Source organism: Ranitomeya imitator, chromosome 2, assembly GCF_032444005.1.
Source record: "Ranitomeya imitator isolate aRanImi1 chromosome 2, aRanImi1.pri, whole genome shotgun sequence".
Lineage (NCBI taxonomy): Eukaryota > Metazoa > Chordata > Amphibia > Anura > Dendrobatidae > Ranitomeya > Ranitomeya imitator.
The window spans coordinates 60,114,740-60,128,025 of record NC_091283.1 but is presented as its reverse complement, the minus strand read 5'-3'; the positions used below and the strand labels follow the sequence as shown (position 1 = coordinate 60,128,025).

Genomic DNA, 13,286 nt, shown 5'->3' with positions numbered 1-13,286 from the left:
ATTCTTAAATTGTTCCTTCGGGAACGGTTTTCCAAGTCATCTGTTTTAAATTCCAATTCTGCAATACGTTGAATATATTTATTTTCTCTTTTTAGCAGTTCGTTTGTCTGATCCTCCACACTGCCCACACGTTCCTCCACCACCTCCACTCTTTTCTCCACCTTACGCATAGCAGAGTTAAGGGACTTCATTTCAACTTTTAAGTCATCCTCCTTTAAGTTCAGCGCGGCCAAGGCAGATTTGCAGTATATAACAACAGAAAAAATGTCCTGCAATGTTGGTTCCCCCATGATTGCTTGCTCCACACCATCAGAATCATTAGCCTGCCCCGGGCTAGCAGCAGGTGTCATATTGTCAGCACTGTGCACTTCCTGCACCCTCCCTGGGGAATGCTGCTCCTCCACCTCGCTGAGATTGTCCTCTCCTCTGCGGGACCTCCTTCTCTCCAGGCCCCTCAGCGTCCAGCAGCAGGGCACCCCCCTCCTCAGTGCGGGCGAACTGCTCCAGCCTGGCTATTACCTCCAGCCTCCGGCAGTATGAAGCGCTGGCTCTGGCTGCCTCCTCCTCTGCCACGGCACCATCTTGGATTTTCGCGCCTGCCGCAGGCGCCGACTGTTTACGGCGTGGCATCGCCGCTCCTCACCGCTCACTATCCCCGATGCTCTCCTCCGTTCGCTGGGGTCCTGCGGTGCTGCACTGCCCGGTTTCGGCGTTCGGCAGTGCCTTCGAGGGTAAGTATTAAGAGCGGTGCGGGGAGAGAGACCCAACACACGTCCGCTCACATAGCTCGCTAGGCCACGCCCCCACAGAAAATGCATATTGACAGAGTCAGCAATAGTAAGGAGCGATTCTCATCCAGGGTAGCCTTTCCTACAGACCCTAGACTCTGGAGTTTCCCGATCTCTGTGGGCAGAAACGGATTATATGCTCAGAACTGCTACAATAGAAGCATCTTCCCTCTGCACGATGAGCCTCCTGATGACGCTTAGCCATCTTCACCTGGTCAATCTGCACAGACTCCGGGGGAGGTGCCGAAGCCGAGGCTTGCTCAGTGATCAGACTTTGAAAAGTAGGAGCCAGGCGCATAGGTCACCTCCTTGGAACGCTCATGAAACCTGAGGTAAATCCAGGTTGCAAGGGACACCAGGTCATCCAGTAAAGTGGGTATATCACGACCGGCCAGCTCATGCTTGACTCACCCAAGAAGGCCCTCCTAGAAGGTAGCCACCAGAGCCTCATTATTCCAGGCAAGAGCAGGTGATAAGAAAACGGACAGCGTACTGAGGATACTCTGGCGTAGTCTGAGAAGAGAAGATGCTGTAGAAGAAATACAGCCTGGCTCATCGAAAGCTTCTAGAAAGGATTGGAGGATTGACACAATAGGATCCCCTCTCTTTTATATAGGGGATTGAGCCACGCTAGAGCTTTACCAGTGAGATGGGACATGATGAAAGTTCATTAATAAACACCCAACATAGGGCATGGTCGCTGCCATAACATTGAGAAGCAAACAGCGGAGTCTGGAACCAGGCACACAGCTGACAAGCTGTTGGGTCATGGCCGAAGTGGTCACAGATTAGGTAGGAGCAGACATGGCCAAAGTTGACAGCGAATCTAGATGGGTGGTTACCCTCAGGATGGGTGGTTACTGTCCGCAGGTAGAAGAGGATTTTATCCTGTAGGTCTTTCTGGAGAGAGACCTCCTAGTATAGGTCAGAGACAGAAGAAGCCTGAGAGCCAGCGGATTCCATGGCCAGTGCAAACTGTTACTGGAGTGGAGAAACCACTGTGCCATGGTCAGAGGAGAGCCTGGAGGGCGTGAGCATCTGATTTTCACTAGAGCCCCTAAGGGTGGGGTTAGGCTTGGCTCCCGCTGAACACCAGGTGCTACTCCAGAAAAGACAACGGACACACAGCAGCTGACCCCAAACGGACTGGTAGCTGGAACAGCCTGGATAGTGAAGACAGCTGATACAGGCAGTCACTGGCAGGTGCAGCTGATATAGAGATTGGCACTGGCAGGTGCTAAGGGGGCTGGTTGATATACAGACTGTCACAGGGGGTGCTGACGGGTCCGGCTGATATACAGATAGGAACGGCAAGTACAGACGGGTCCGGCTAGTATACAGCTTCGCACGGCAAATGCAGGCGGGTCCGGCTGATGTACAGATGGGCACTGCAGGTGCTGGCAGGTGCGGCTGATGTACAGACTGGCACAGCAGGTGCAGGTGGGTCCAGCTGTAATACAGACTGATAAGGCAAGTACTAGTAAGAAGGTTAGAGACAGACAGACACTAACCGTATCTTAGTGGACAGGGACCTGAGAACTAGCAAATGTGCTTAGGAACAGACTAACAACATTGCACAGGCACCTCCATGCAGGTGACTTAAATAATAAGTGTCTCCCAGCCATTGGCTGGGATATTTTAGGACGGCGCGAGCAGCCCCTTTAAGAAAGGAGGCGCTAGTGAGCGTGCCCTAAGCGCAGTTCCTGGGAATCTGAAAGCCTTTTGTGCAGCCTGGGCAGCAGCCAACAAGGGAGGAGGAAGTGCGGGACGTCAGGCATGACGATGAGGGAGTCGCCGTCCCTACTGGGGGAGAGGGGCAGCGTGCAGGGATACTGGCACTACAGACATCATGTCCCAACAAGGCTGCGAGGTCAGTAAGGAGGTGGCAGAGTCATGTTTTGGGCCTTATCAACGGGAGAGAGCTGGTTGGCCCCTTTAGTGTCCCTGAAAGTGAGAAAATAACCTAAGCAAAGTATATAGAGTTTCTGAATGCCAACGTTCTTCCATGGTACAAAAAGAACAGTGTCTGTAGCAAAATCATCTTCATGCTGATAATGCACCATCTCATACTGCAAAGAATACCTTGGAGTCATTGGCTGCTATGGGCATAAACAGAGAGAAACTCATGATGTGGCCACCATCCTCCCCTGACCTCAACCCTATTGAGAACCCTTGAAGTATCCTCAAGCAAAAGATCCGAGGGTGGGAGGCAGTTCACATGAACACAGCAGCTTTGGAAGGCTATTCTGACATCCTGCAAAGGAATTAAAGCAGAAGTTCAATGGATGCACGAATTGTGAAGGTGATGTCAAGTAATGGGTAATAAGTTTTGGCCTGTTCAAAAGCTTTTCCAATCAACAACATTTTATTTCAATAAATGTGACCTCTAAATGCTGCAAACGACCATTTCAGTTCTTTACAACCTATAAAATGTTTGGAAACTTATGTATAATAAGGTGGAACAGTGTATTTTCAGGTTTTGAAAAAAAATACTATTATCATTGGGAGGTTTGTCCAATAACGGTTGATTATTTGAACATTATACTGACTCATTTGCATCAACCATTTTGATAAAGCAGAGAAAAATAGCATATTCATAATAATTTGGAACACTGTTTAGAATGTCAGATATCGGCGTGTTCGTTTGGATGACGTTAATGTGTACAGGGGGCCTTTAATTCCAATAACTCATTCCATTGTTTCTCATACAGAGCTCCCTTATCTCCCACTTTGCTTTGACTAGCATTGGATATTGTGATGAACCCTCACCACCCCACCAAACTTCACCATTAAGTCGGAGGGATCACGCGGTACGGTCTCCGTACTTGCACCAACGTGATGTTCCGCACCCTCTGGGGATGTGTAAGGTCAGCTTGGCACAGTTTTACACAGACACCCCCTATCCACTCGGGCCCAGGAAGGCACGGGGAGCGAGAGGAGGTGGCTCACGCAGTCGTTGACGTGGCACCACACTTGCTCACAACCCTGACAGGCTAAGAGGCTCGTTTCACTAGCACCAGTGAAACAGAGTGCTGCCATTCCGGTAGGACTGCCTCCAGTTCCTCGTTAGATATCAGCCCGGTCCGTTAAGAGGATTATATTGGCCAGAAACCAGCCCGGTAGCATGGAAAGTTAAGCAGAGAACACAGATGTGTGGATTCGTGGATCGAGATTAAAAAGCAACCCAAGGTTAAACTAAATTATGTATTTAACCACCTTAAGGGCACACTAGACAAAACACCATATATACAATGGTTATACATATGGTCAGATATACAAATACAAATAGTGGTAGTACAAAGTAGACAAAAGATAAGAGTCCGTTACGACTCAGATGAAAGGCCTGGCTTGTGGTGAAGCGGCTGCCACATGGGAGGCTGGTGGTCCCCTCTATTCCTTGACTTCTCCCCACATGATATGTCCTCGTGACCTATCCTCCCAAAAAAGGCCATGCTTTACACGAGCATTTAACTCCTTGGGGTCACTCCCCCCTACCCCCTGGGCTGAACCTAAATTTCCATCCTTTGCATCTAGCAGCTATAAACTCCAAAACCTAAGATGGGTCATAACTCCTTTAATGGATGGTCCTAGGGATGTGGTTTTGGCGCCATTGGATCCGCCGGCCGAGCCCTTGCTATGCGTTATGACCAAAACACGGCTTGTTATCTGGCTCCTACTAGCCATTCTATATGTCTCCCTACCTTAGGGCGCTAGAACGAATCGAGACCATGGAAGGCGTTCGGCCCATTCCAGAGAACTCGAAAATGTAATCAGTGTGTGGCTAGGACGTACAATAAGTCCATATTCTCCTTATGAAATCCTAACTGTCTGAACAAAGCAGTTACACTGAATGGGCTCCACAGGAGGTCTTCTTATAGGAGCTAGGATACTAGCTAGTGTGGGTAGACCACCTGTTAAGGCCGGGTTCACATTTGCTTTTCTGTGCACAGCTTATGAGCCGCATGCGTCCATATCTTTAACATGGTGTACGCAGGGACATGCTTTTGCATGCGTCATTGTCCAGAAAATGATGTCACCGCCTCCACCATGCGCATAAAATATGCAAACGCATGCCAAAATGCATTTAAACGCATGCATACGCAGCGTTTTTGTTTGAGTAATGCGCAAGGCAAGATGATGCGCAGGCTATAGCTGCTCGGGATAGCAGTAACCTAGTAAGGGTGTGCCCTCTTTTTCTTTGAGCAGGACATTACATTTATATTGCTACCCATTAGCTCGGTATCCATATTCTAGACTCGGTCCTGCTCAGCCCTTATTCACAAAGGACATCACTATGATGCATAGTAAGGCTTTAATACTAGAGGTTAGGACCATCCCAATTTGGGTACACCCTGACCCTGGTGAGATGGCTTTTACACTTTTTAATCAAAAATGGTGTTTGCCAAGTAGTACACTAGTTATTTATATGCACTATTGCTTTTACTTACAGCAGGGTATGCTGTATGTTCATTTTTTTCTGTTTTTGGTTTTGTTTGGTAAAAAAAACAAACACATCTGTGGGGAAGATTACGGTCTGCTTGTAGTTGTTCAAAACTTTTGACAACGCCATCTTGAAAGATATGTGACAACAAATGTTCCCTTACCTTCTCAATGATCAAGTCCCGACAGTTTATGTATTTCAGACAAATGAAGATTACGCCATGAGGCTGAGTATTCTGAAAACTCTTCGATTCCCGGAAAAGCTTTGGTTCCATCCAATAACTTGTACGTCATACTCAACGTAGGACAATGGTGGCCATCCAACTCAACGTAGGACAATGGTGGCCATCCAACTCAACGTAGGACAATGGTGGCCATCCAACTCAACGTAGGACAATGGTGGCCATCCAACTCAACGTAGGACAATGGTGGCCATCCAACTCAACGTAGGACAATGGTGGCCATCTAACTCAACATAGGACAATGGTGGCCATCCAACTCAACGTAGGACAATGGTGGTCATCCTCATGGGCACTTCCATCGCAGAAAGTAGAAATCTCCACCCTGTCCCTTCTGTAATTAGATTACCAGACGCTCTGCAATGTTTCCTAGTGCCACAATCATGAAACTGTTGTACCTGAAAGACTAAAAAAAAGATCCAGACGTCTGGCAGTGCCAAGCCACCCGAGACTGTTCCGCTGTGTAAATTTTCCTGTTTAATTCTGGCGCATTGCTTTTTCCTGTGGAGTTTCCTAAAAAGTCTGCACCTGATGAAAAAAAAAAAATCATATAGGGGGCCACAGAAGGGCGTCGCGAAAGTTATATTAAAGCTGGAGTAAAAGAATAACCTTATAAAATTATTTCTTCCAATCACCAATAGCGGAAGACGGCACCAGTATCAATTTTGATCCTAATTTTCAACAAAAGGTGCATGTTGCCTGCATATAAGGAGACACGTAGATTCCTGGATTTACATCTGAAAACGACTATTTCAGGGAAAGCCCATGTCAAGCAGGCCAGTGCCTCTATAGCCACCGCAGCCTTAGCCACACTATTAGCCTAATATCCTACCTGCGTTTTTAGAATATATACTGGGACCCTGGTATAAGGCCATAACTTCAGGATAACATGTCGTCTACAATGTTCACGATGTGTGATACAAATGATGTTTCGCTGTGCACAGATGGTCATCATGGAAAACAGCAGCGATATTTAAAGGTCATATTTAAATGGCAATTAAACTGCATTAATATCTATCTAGGGGAAGGAGCCCATATTAACATCATACCAGGCATATATAATTTAACTTAATATTTGTAGAAATATTTAATATGCATATGAGGACGCTTTGTTGCACCCTTGGCATTGTCTATGCATTGCTGCACGGATACGCCCTTGTGTTTGTATAATAAAGCCACTCCCTCGTCTTAGTAAGGCCTCGTTCAGACGTCCATGTTTTTTGCGCATAGCACTCATACCTGTGATAGTCTATGAGGCCATTCATATGTCTGATTTTTTCCTCGGACTGAGTGGCCTGCATATAACATCGGAGATATGTCCGATTTTGCTCCGACAGTAGGACCTAAATCAGCAGTGCAAGTCAATGGGTCCCTGAAAAAAAAAAAAAAAAAGGGACTGCACTTGGATGACAACTAAGTACGGTCCAATTTTCCTGGTCTTTCAGGATCTTTTTTTTTTTTTTTCCAGTACGAGAAAATCGGATGACACTCATACCAAACTCTGATCAGAATAATTGGTCAGATTTTCTCGTAAGCAAAAAAAAAAAAAATCTGACGTCTAAATGATTTCTCAGAGCGAACGCTGTCATAAATCTGTCGGCGTGTCTGTGCTTGCGCACTGACACTGGTGGTGCACATCGATGTGGCTGTAGACGCCTTTTGGTCCCTGGTTTCTGCCTCCTTTTGGCCACTGCTCCAGCTGCTTCAGTGAAGAGGAAGGGCGCTGAAGTGGGCAGGGTGCACACGTCACAACACCCTCTTCCGGGTGAATCAAGTGTGGTGGCCGCAGATAGGTGGAAAGCCAGCATCAGAAAGCATCTACAGCTCCACTGCGTGGGCGCCCGCACTGAGGCTGGTTTCACATTGGCGTTTTTTCGGGTGCGTTTTTGCGGTAAAAAACGTAAAAAAACGCATGGTGAAAAAACGCATGTAAACGCGTGTAAACGCTGCGTTTTTTTGACGCATGCGTTTTTGCATGTGGTGAAAAAAACGCGGCGTTTTACCGCGTTTACATGCGTTTTTTCATGCGTTTGCGTTTTTTAAACGCATGCAGAAAAATGTGTGACAACTGCCAATCATCAAAATAAAGTAAAAAACCCACTATAAACAGAAATAGTTAGGGTTAGGGTTAGGGGTAGGGTTAGGGGTAGGGATCATAACCCTAACCCTAAAGGGATCCTACCCCTAACCCTAACCCTACCCCTAACCCTAAGGGATCCTAACCCTAACCCTACCCCTAACCCTACCCCTAACCCTAAGGGATCCTAACCCTAACCCTACCCCTAACCCTACCCCTAACCCTAACCATAAAGGGATTAGGGTTAGGATCCCTTAGGGTTAGGGGTAGGGTTAGGGTCAGGGGTAGGGTTAGGGTTAGGATCCCTTAGGGTTAGGGGTAGGGTTAGGGTTAGGGGTAGGGTTAGGGTTAGGGTCAGGGGTAGGGTTAGGATCCCTTAGGGTTAGGGGTAGGGTTAGGGGTAGGGTTAGGGGTAGGGTTAGGATCCCTTAGAGTTAGGGGTAGGGTTAGGGGTAGGGTTAGGGGTAGGGTTAGGTTCCCTTTATCACCTTTATGCTGGGGGGTGGCATATCAGTGTGTTTTCTGGTTTTTTAATAAAAAAACGCATGCGTTTTTTACTGCAAAAAACGCATGCACCAAAAAACGCATGCGTCCCCATTGACTCCAATGTATTTTTTGACCCAAAAAAAACGCATGAAAACGCATGCGTTTTTTTTTGGTCCAAAAAACGCTTCTAAAAATACTACAAGTAGCATTTCAGAAAATGAACGCATGCAGTAAAAAAACGCATGCGTCAAAAAACGCGACCAAACGCGTACACAAAAAAACGCATGCGTTTTCAATGTTAAAGATAGGAAAAAAAAACGCATGCGTTTTTTTGAAAAAAAAACGCTGCAGACAAAAACGCAAGTGTGAAACCACCCTGACACTTGGGAGTGTGCTGCTCCTCCTTATGCCATTTAATTGGCATTTTGGGGGTGACGGACTCCGCTCTGCAAAATGTTCTCTCTAATAATAATCATCTTTATTTATATAGCGCCGACATATTCCGCAGCGCTTTACAATTTAACAGTTCATATACAAGTCATAAGAATCAACATTCAAAGTAATACAATGTCACATCCTTCCCAGACAAACTAGTGCAATATGTGTCAACCAGAAGTAAAACCAGACACTGGGACAGACGTCTACATCTCAGCTGGGGTTATAGAAAAGTCATAGGCCCCAAAACCAATTAAAGGGGCAGTGTACATAACCCCGGCACTGATCATAATGGTGGAATATGTTGCAGGTTTCACCATATGCATTTCAGAACTGACACGGTGCAGATATAAATTGTGCGAATCTGGATAGAAAAATCAACAAATAACTGCTACGTGCGAAAAAAGCCCTACGGGAACGTCCCCGCGTTGCATTTCCGCAGCAGTGAAATCTGCAGAGGGAAATACCCAACGCACATATCACTGTGAAAACGATGCATTTAAGCTGCACGCCTGAAACTCTGCATTGCAAGGAGTGAAATACTCAGCAAAGATTAACATTCCGCGCCATTAACCCTTTAAAGATTCATTCAATTTGTATTTTTGCACTTTAGTTTTTCCCCTCCTCCTCTTCAAAAGCCAAAAGTTTTTTAATTTTTCTGTGGAGGACTTTTTTTTTTTTGGGGGGGGGGGAGAGTTGGGTTTGTTGGACGAGTTGTTGCTTCAAATGACCAAATTCACTTTACAATACAATGTACTTAGAAATGGGGGAAAACAATTCCAAGCGCAGTGAAATGGTTAAAAAAAAAGTTTTTTGAGTCTCGTTTTTAAAGTGCTCATTGCGCGGTGAAAATAGTCCCACAATATGATGGGCGGTACAACATATCAAACTTTTTATAAATTATTATGGCTTCAAAAAAATTGTGAGCTTTGTAAAAAAAAAAAAAAAAAAAAAAAACGGTTTGTGTGGCTATTTTCCAAGGCACATAACTGATTTCATTTTTTTTCTGTATGGAGTTTTTATTGATACAATTTTTGGAGCATATAAAGTTTTGATCGCTTCTTATTTCATTTCTTTGGGGAAATGTGGTGGCTGAAAAAACAACATTTCTGGCGTTCCATTTTATTTTTTCTTTACGGCATTTATCTTATGAGTTACTGTATATACTCGAGTATAAGCCAAGAGTTTCAGCCCATTTTTTATTTTTAGACTGAAAGTGCCCCTCTTGGCTTATACTGGAGTCATTGTCCCAGGGGGGTCGGCGGGGGAAGGGGAGCGGCGGCTGTGACATACTCACCTGCTCCTGGCGAGGTCCCTGCATCTCCGGTCTCTGACCGCTTCAACGCTGGAAGAAGCAGTCAGCGCCCGGAGATGCAGGGACCTCGCCAGGAGCAGGTGAGTATAATGGGGAGGGGGAGCACTGCGCCATAGTCACCTGTCCCTCGTTCCGGCGCCGCTCCATCTTCCGCGTCTGCAGTGACGCTCAGGTCAGAGAGCGCAATGATGTGGTTAGTCCGGCGCTCTCTGCCTGAGCGTCAGTGCAGGCGACGCAGAAGATGGAGCAGCACCGGAACGAGGACCGGTGATTAGAGTTGAGCGACCTTGACCTTTTTAGAGTCGAGCCGGGTTTTGCGAAACCCGACTATGTCCAAAGTCGGGTCGAGTGAAATCGGCCGATTATGACGTAAAGTCGGGATCGACCGAAACACGAAACCCAATGCAAGTCAATGGGGCAGCATAGTCGGCAGTGAGTGGGGGCCAGGAAAACACCTAGAGTGCCCATTTTAATGTCAAAACCATCCATTCTTCTTAATGAAGCTTGTCAAGCGTAATTTACCTTATAATAATTGGAAGGCATTTGAAATTGGGGGTCATTTGGCTAAAGTTGTGGGGGGTAGGGCTGGTTCAAGTAATTAGTGGGCCCAGGAAATCTGGACCACGTCACGGCAGTGGAGCAGGGAGAGGTAAGTATTTCAACTTTGCAAGTGCTGTGAACCTGAGCAAGCAGGGGGGGCCCACTCGTTGGCATTGGCACTGGCACAGGGCCCCTCAAAGTACAGCGGTGTGTTTGCACGGCGGGGGCGCCTCCCACCGGCAGCAACACTTTTGCGTACTATGAGAGGCCCTGTGCCAGTGACGTCGCCAACTAGTATTCCTCCCCCCACCTGATGAAGGAACCTGCACTTTCATCTGCACCTTCCTCTTTGTCCCCGTGTAAGGTGGTATGGTATGCGGGAAGAGCAACCTGACTTTCAGCAGGGTCACAATGTTGTTGTGTAGCGTGCACGGGGAATGTTGCGTTATGGGTCAATGTACCAGCAGACTCATCTATCACTGGCTGGGCAATGGGCACGATGAAGTGGAAACACAGATATAGGCCCAAAGAAGAAAGTGGGCTAAATGCAGTTCAAAATTGGTAACACAGGAATAACCAGGGGGCATTGCAGTGGAGGACAACTGGAATGAGAGGCTGACACAGAGAGTAGGGCCAAATCAGTAAGTAGTCGAAATGCAGTTCAAAATTGGCAACCGTAGTAAACAGGCGGCACAGCTTTGTTCAGTGGAGGAGAACAGCAAGGAGTGGCAGACACCGATAGTAGGCCCCAACCCAACTAGTAGGCCAAATGCAGTTTAACATTAACAACTACTTAACGAGAGGCTGAAAATGGAATTTCAGGACAGGAAACCAGGAGAACAGCAAGGAGCGGCAGACACCGATAGTAGGCCCCAAACCAACTAGTACGCCAAATGCAGTTGTTCCATTTAACCACAATTTAATGAGAGCCTGAAGATAGAAGCTCAGGAAAGGCAACCTGGTGAAAACCTTGGAGTGTAACACAACCTGTCTCTACACCCCATACCAAATTTGTAGGCCTAATGCAGCGTAGTTTCCACCAACTACTAAACGAGAGCCGGAAGATCGAAGCTCATGAAAGGCAACCCGGGGAACACCTTGGAGTGTAACACAACCTCTCTCTACACCACGAAAGGGCTGATTCTTAGGAAGGAAGGCTGTTGTAAATAAGCATTGCGCGTCCGAGGGTGATTATATTCTTATTCGGTATCTACTCACCCTCGGACGCGCCATGCTTCTTGATTTGTAATTAATGTTTATTTGCAATGTGCTTTTGACTTACTCAATTATTTTTTTAATTATTGATTTTATTAAATTAATAGTTTAACATCTTATTGGAAATAATTTAAAGGAGACGCGACAGGACAACACTCGGTGGATGCCATATCTGTGTTAACAACTCCAAAAAACTTTCAGTTAACTTCTTGCAGGAGAAAGAAATTGTAGCTGTTGGACCTTTGTAGTACAGTTCCAGATATTTGTTGTGTGTTTGTTTTGATTGTTAAAATGTCTGCATTTGAGATCTCAACACGATCTTATTTTTTATAATCAAATTAATTTTTTTTATATTTAATGATGTTGGTTCAAGGGGTACACGGGCAGCAATAGACAGGTCAGTGGAGGCCTAGTGGAAGGAGTGACGGCAGACAGGCATCAAAGGCCTAACATTGGGCTGGCTGTAGGCAAGTTAAAATTGGTTCCAGGGGAACACGGCCATCAGTGGCCTGGTCAGTGTAGTTGTAGTTGAAAGAACGGGACGCAGACAGGCTTCGAAGGCCTAACATAATAACATAGGGCTGGCTGTAGGCAAGTTAAAATTGGTTCCAGGGGAACACGGCCATCAGTGGCCTGGTCAGTGTAGTTGTAGTTGAAAGAACGGGACGCAGACAGGCTTCGAAGGCCTAACATAACAAACTTGGGCTGGCTGTAGGCACTTTTAAATTTGTTCCAGGGGTACATGGGCAGCAGTGTATGGTCAGTGGAAGTCTAGTGGAAGGAGTGACCGCAGACAGGCTTCCAAGGCCTAACATAACAAACTTGGGCTGGCTGTAGGCACTTTTAAATTGGTTCCAGGGGTACACGGGCAGCAGTGGTCTGGTCTGTGGAAGTCTAGTGGAAGGAGTGACCGCAGACAGGCTTCGAAGGCCTAACATAACAAACTTGGGCTGGCTGTAGGCACTTTTAAATTGGTTCCAGGGGTACACGGGCAGCAGTGGTCTGGTCAGTGGAAGTCTAGTGGAAGGAGTGACCGCAGACAGGCTTCCAAGGCCTAACATAACAAACTTGGGCTGGCTGTAGGCACTTTTAAATTGGTTCCAGGGGTACACGGGCAGCAGTGGTCTGGTCAGTGGAAGTCTAGTGGAAGGAGTGACCGCAGACAGGCTTCCAAGGCCTAACATAACAAACTTGGGCTGGCTGTAGGCACTTTTAAATTGGTTCCAGGGGTACACGGGCAGCAGTGGTGTGGTCTGTGGAAGTCTAGTGGAAGGAGTGACCGCAGACAGGCTTCGAAGGCCTAACATAACAAACTTGGGCTGGCTGTAGGCACTTTTAAATTGGTTCCAGGGGTACACGGGCAGCAGTGGTCTGGTCAGTGGAAGTTTAGTGGAAGGAGTGACTGCAGACAGGCTTCCAAGGCCTAACATAACAAACTTGGGCTGGCTGTAGGCACTTTTAAATTGGTTCCAGGGGTACACGGGCAGCAGTGGTCTGGTCTGTGGAAGTCTAGTGGAAGGAGTGACCGCAGACAGGCTTCGAAGGCCTAACATAACAAACTTGGGCTGGCTGTAGGCACTTTTAAATTGGTTCCAGGGGTACACGGGCAGCAGTGGTCTGGTCAGTGGAAGTCTAGTGGAAGGAGTGACCGCAGACAGGCTTCGAAGGCCTAACATAACAAAATTGGGCTGGCTGTAGGCACTTTTAAATTGGTTCCAGGGGTACATGGGCAGCAGTGTATGGTCAGTGGA

The 13,286-nt window shown here is 46.9% G+C and overlaps 2 long non-coding RNA genes across 2 annotated transcripts in view; one reads left to right on the top strand and one right to left on the bottom strand.

Annotated features, from left to right (window-relative positions):
* Nucleotides 1-2,580: 2,580 nt before the first annotated feature.
* LOC138661870 (uncharacterized) lies at nt 2,581-6,658 on the top strand. Its single transcript, XR_011317977.1, has 2 exons — nt 2,581-3,107; nt 5,418-6,658. It is a non-coding gene; the product is annotated as an uncharacterized lncRNA (long non-coding RNA).
* The window catches only part of LOC138661871 (uncharacterized), a 41,803-nt gene continuing 34,390 nt past the window's right edge, over nt 5,874-13,286 (bottom strand). Inside the window, exon 3 of the long non-coding RNA XR_011317978.1 lies at nt 5,874-5,995. This is a non-coding gene — a long non-coding RNA (uncharacterized lncRNA). The remainder of the gene's footprint in view (nt 5,996-13,286) is intronic.